We start from the raw sequence: 6,141 nt of genomic DNA on the forward strand, positions 1-6,141 counted from the left end.
CGCTCGGTGTCCCTTTACCCCGTCGCACTCACATGGGATTTACAGCAATAGTTCAATAAAAATGAAACTTTGGCATTTCCCAAACACCAAACCCTTAGAGTGCATGCAGAGGGAATGTACCAGACCGGCCATAGGGATGAGCGACTCTAATTAGTTGGAATATTTCTCTCAAGAGCAGAAATTGTAAAGAGGGAGATTTCATCGGGGAGTTTATCACCATCAAGGGTGTTAATAGAGACAATAAGGATGAACTGTTTCCACTGGGGGAGGGGGGGGGGGCGGTGCTCGGCACCCACAGGACAGATTGGAGAGGTTTGGTAAATGAAATTTCAGTGGGGGAGATGTGAACGCTCTCCCAAGTCATCCAGTTACTATGGCCTGGGCTGAATCTTCCGGCCTCCCGACTGGAGGGATTTTCCCGTCCTGCCGATGGCAATCCCCATCGCTCCGCTACGCATGGTTCCCCGGTGGTGCCGGGGGAAGTTGGGGGGAGGGAAGTGGCGAAGGACTGGGGAAAACACCATTGACAGCGGCAGAACTGGAATATCCTCCGCCAATGACCCAACCTCCCCCTCTTATGGGAAAACCGCTGTGGGGGTGGAGAGGGTAGAAGATCCCGCCCACTACTGAGCCTGCACATTTTTGGACTGTGGGAGGAAACCGGAGCACTCAGAGGAAATCCACGCAGATGCGGGAGGAATGTACAAACTCCACACAGATAGTGACCTGAGGCTGGAATTGAACCTGGGTCCTTAGTGCTGTGAGGCCTCAGTGTTAACCACTGTGCCACATTCAATTATAACTTTCTAAAAGGGATACATGGAAGGGAAACATTGACAGAGCTTGGGGGAGGTTAAGGTGTGATGGACAGCCTTGGGTAGCTCTTCCAAAGCAGCAGCACAAGTGAGATGGGCTGAATGGCCATATTCTGGGCTGTATCATTCCAAGATAATTATGTTCTATTCCAATGTGTGTCAAGTAATAAACAGTGCAAAGGGAAGATCTATCCCCCCCACACACCCTTAATACCAGCTCTAAGTCGTGATTAGGAAAACGACCGAATGTTTCAAGCCTTTTAAGGCAGTGTGTATTTTTAATTTTTTTTAGAAAGATTTCTTTCATGTTTACAAATAACATTGAAGAAGTTGATGCAGCAATCTTTACTTTGATTTTTTGATTTGATTTATTATTATCACATGTATTGGTATGCAGTGAAAAGTATGAGGGGCAATTCTCCCAGCCCACTCCGCTGCTCTAATAGTGCAATGAACTGGGAGACATAAACAGAAACAGTTTAATGGGTTCCCTGCTGACTGCCACGGTCCCCTAGCACCTTTGGCCTCCGGAATTCTGGTGTCATTAGTTCCATGCTGATTTCCAGCACGGAGCTGATGATGCCAGCATAAAAATATTTTAATTTGAATTTCAATGTCATTACTAGGCCCGGAACTGAAGTCTCCGGGCCCACTAGCCTCACCCCATGCCCCGCCCCTCGTCAGCGGGGTTTACAATAGCTCCCCACTCATAGGGAACTGACAGCCCGACCCTGCTGGAGTGAAGGGAGGCCATTGGAGGCCTCCCAGAAGCTCAGGGTAAGGAGGAGCCCACCACCTAGACATTGCCACACTGGCTCCCTGGCACTGCTCAAGGGGCAAAGCGGCAATGGACAGGGAGCACCATGGCATTGTCCACCGGGCATCAGGCAGTGACAAGGGGAGAGGGTCAGAGAAGGATGAGGCCTATGTGGATAGATCAGTGGTGTGGGGGGGTCCCACTGCCACTCTGCAGTCAGGATCAGTGATAGAAAGAGGGAAGAGCTGATTGGGGCTAGCTTTAGGGTTGAGGGGGGGAAATGGTTTGGCCTGCTGGGGGGGGTTTGGGACATCGGGATGTGGGGGTGGCATCAGGTCTGTGGGAGAGAGGTGAAATCAGGAGATTGGTACTTCCAGGGGCATGTGGGGGGGGTGGGGGGAGAAGTGGGAGATCGAGATGAGCATTGGGGGGCGGTTAGGGCTGGCCTGGGGCCTTCCAGGAAGCCAGTGAAAAGGGAGGCTCAGAGGGACAGCATTGTGGGGCGGGATGCTTATACTTCTCATACTGTTCATATCTTCTCTCTGACAGTGTCGATGCATGTGCGATGGCCCACTCAGCACTAAGTTGCCAGCCTCTCCAGCAGGAACAGGCCCTGACCGTTGATTCTTGGTATGATTCATGCTTGGGCACTCTGCAGTGCTCAGGGTGTGCAAGATTCATTTTGAAAAATCCGCTAAAATACCAGCAGGATTTACTCCAGTTTTTATGCAAATTCAGCACTCAGAATTTTTTTGAGAATCATGCCCGTTGTTTTTGCACGCTATAGTTACAAAGCATACCATTCATAGAGTATATAGGGCAGAATTAAAGGAGACAGTGCAGAATATAGTGTTACAGTTACAGATAGGGTGCAGAGAAAGATCAGCTTAATAAATGGTAGGTCCATTCAAAAGTTTGATGGCAGCACGGAAGAAGCTGTTCTTGATATCAGACTTTTGAATCTTCTTCCTGACAGAAGGACGTGGAAGACAGGATGTCCAGGGTGCATGGGATCCTTGATTATATTGGCTGCTTTTCCGAGACAGCAGGAAGTGAAGACAGAGTAAATGGATTGGGTTATATTTGCGATCCTTTGAAGTTCCTTGTGGTCTTAGTCAGAGCATAGAACGTAGAACATAGAACATTACAGCGCAGAACAGGCCCTTCGGCCCACGATGTTGCGCCGACCAGTTACAAAACAATGACCCACTAACCTAAACCAATCCCTTCTCGTCCATAAACCTATCCACGGATCTCTTAAATGCCCCCAAACTAGGCGCATTTACAACTGCAGCAGGCAGGGCATTCCAATCCCTCACCACCCTCTGGGTAAAGAACCTACCCCTGACATCCGTCCTATAACTACCCCTCCTTAATTTAAAGCCATGCCCCCTCGTGCTAGATTTCTCCATCAGAGGAAAAAGGCTATTACTATCCACCCTATCTAAACCTCTAATCATCTTATATGTTTCAATGACATGTGTCATACCAAGCTGTAATACATTCAGAAAGGATGCTTTCTATGGTGCATCTATAGAAATTGGCGAGAGTCATAGCAGACATGCCAAATTTCCTCAGCCTTCTGAGAAATTAGAGGTGTTGGTTAGTTTCTTAACTATAGCACTGGTACGGAGGGACCCGAACAGGTTGTCAATGATCTGGACCCCTGGTGAACTTGACACCTCTTCACTCCCATTAATTTACCACTAACAAGTGATGGAAATACCCTTCTTTGTTATGGGTCCCATGTGTCTGTTGGTAGTGCAGCTGTCTCAGAATCACAGAAGTTCAAGGTTCAACTCCCACTCAAGGGCCTGCGCACACAAATCAAAGCAAACACTTGACAGCAGGACTGTCAGAAGTATTTACCTTTCAGATGAGAGGTTAAACTACAAAGAGGTGCAAGAGGTCAGCTATGATTTGTTTGAATGGCAAAGTGGCTTGAGGGGTCGAATGGTTTACTTGCTCCTAGTGCTCCTAAGCAGACCAGGAAAGCTATTGCTGGTGCTCTGGCTAATACCTCAATCAACGTCTCCATACTAAAAAAAAATTATCTGGTTATCATCACATTCATAGAAATTTTGTGTCAGCTACATTTTCTACATCACAATGTTTGCTGTACTTCAATAAGCATTTTATTGGCTGTAAAGAATTGGCTTAAATATGTCCAGTAGTCTTGTGTGAGTGATGCATTTTGGGAGGACTATCAAGGTAGTGGAATTCTCAATAAATGGTAAGATGCTAGGAAGTACAGAGGACCAGAGGGGTTTTAGAGTTCTTATTGCTGATTACGAGCTAATTACAGGAGATTCAGAATATGTTATGATCACTTTATTTTTCAAGTATATGCAGGGAGAGTACTATCTCAGCATGCTCTGCCCAGCTGAAGACCCATGACATATATTTTGCAGTGAAAAGTCATGTAAGCAGGATATTGTTTTAAATTCCGGCAGTGCCTATTTCAGATTCATATTTTACAGACATCATGAGGCAAGATGTCTGTTGCTCCAAGAATGATCTGTTATTACTAGGCTTGACCTTGTACTGTTCACTTGAGGTGGTACAAAGGTCATAGGCATACTAGCTAGCTGTTCACCCACGGAAGCAGGTTTGTTTATATCAACATGTTCTTTTCCCCTGAATGTAGAATTTTACTTAAAGTTTCTAACAGTTTTACACAGATTCCCTAGTCCATTGTGGTGAGACTTTTATTGAGAACCCTTTATGGGCAACATCGTGGCACAGTGGTTAGCACTGCAGCCTCACAGCACTAGCGACCCAGGTTCTATTCCAGCCTCAGGTCACTGTCTGTGTGGAGTTTATACATTCCTCCCATGTCAAGTGGATTGTCTCTGGGTGCACTGGTTTCCTCCCACAGTCCAAAAACGTGCAGGCTTGGGTGGATTGGCCATGATAAATTGCCCCTTAATGTTAGGGAGATTAGCAGGACAAATATGTGGGGTCACAGGGATAGGACCTGGGTGGGATTGTAATCAATGTAGAGTCAATGGGCCAAAAGGCCTCCTTCTGCACTGTAGGGATTCTATGATTTTGATCCCTTAATAATACATACCCGCGCTGTCTGAATTAATTATATAATTTTAATGTAATTGAAATTATATTGCAATTTCCTTTATTGCAATATAAGGAATTGCAATAAACTGTATTCATTAATTCCCTCTAAAAGGGTACATATCCAAAGGCCCCTGAAGGCAGCAGGATAAGTAGATAAGGTGGTTAAAAAAAAAATGGAATACTTGCCTTTAATTGACAAGGCATAGACTATAAGAGCAGGAAGGTCATGATGAAGCTGTATAAAACACTTGATAGACCACAACTTGAGTACTATATGCAATTCTGATCACCACAATAAAGTAAGAGTGTGATTGCACTAGAAAGAATGCAAAGGAGGTTCATCAGGATATTGCTGGAGAGTTTTACATTTGAAGAGATGCTGCTGGATTGTTTTCCTTAAAGCAGAGAAATCTGATGAGGGAGCTCATCGAAGTGTACAAAATTATAAGAGATACAGATAGAGCAATAAGGAAAAAATTTTCCCTGCTTCGTAAAGGGGTCAATAACTAGGGGGCATAGAATTAAGGTGTTAGTGCGAGTGGGCGAAACGACCACTACGGACTCAGGATGAAGTTCAATAACGGCACAGCGTTATTTTCTTTTATGTCGACGGAGAAGCGCGGTCAGGACATACAATTGGACTGTCCTGAAAGTGCTCTGCCCGTCCCCTTGCAGCAGGCTATAGTTATACCTGAACTTCGGTGCAGTATGCCATTCAAATACTAATACTTTATTTACAGTATTCGACCTTAGCCATCCTGTCTCGATGTTTCCAAGTGTCAAGGAAATTGTTTTAAGTGTGTGTTAATTGTTTTGTCTGATTGGTTATTTAATAGTCTAGAATCTCCTGGGTTTGAACCATAGGTGTGTCATTGATCTCAAAAGAGGTTTTGAGGGGCCAGGAATGTTTCCTTAATTATGCTAATTTTAGGTGTCTCCATGGGTTGTTTGACTGTTTTAAAGGTGCTGATTTTGATGGGGTGGAGATTTAGTTCCTGTCGGTGCCATCCTGTCCAGCTTCCCTTATGTGCTAGCCCTCATTTGCATTCTAAAAGCATGCTCTTGCCTACTGATCGGTGTCTGTTACTTTGTGATTCTTAGTGGAGGGGCTCTGAGGGTAACTTTAGTCTGCTTCCCATTTGTGTGCCCAATTTCATAAAATTTGTTGTCCGATAACAAAGGTAAGAGCAGGAGATAAGGAAAAACATTTTCACCCAGAGGGTGGTGGCAATCTGGAACACTATCTGAAAAGGCGAGAGAGGCAGGAAACCTCACAAAATTTAAGAAGCATTTAGATGAGCACTTGCAATGCCAATAACATACGAGGCTATGGAGCAAGTGTGGGAAAAAGGATTAGAATAGGTGTTTGATGGCCAACACAGACATGTTGGGCCTCAGGTCCTCTTTCTGTGCTATAAAATGTATGAAATGAATTATGAATTTTAGGAATGTGATGGAATACTCTCCACTTGCCTGGATGAGTGCATCTTCAAC

This window comes from Carcharhinus amblyrhynchos, chromosome 9 (genome assembly GCF_965287045.1).
Source record: "Carcharhinus amblyrhynchos chromosome 9, sCarAmb.v2.hapA, whole genome shotgun sequence".
NCBI lineage: Eukaryota > Metazoa > Chordata > Chondrichthyes > Carcharhiniformes > Carcharhinidae > Carcharhinus > Carcharhinus amblyrhynchos.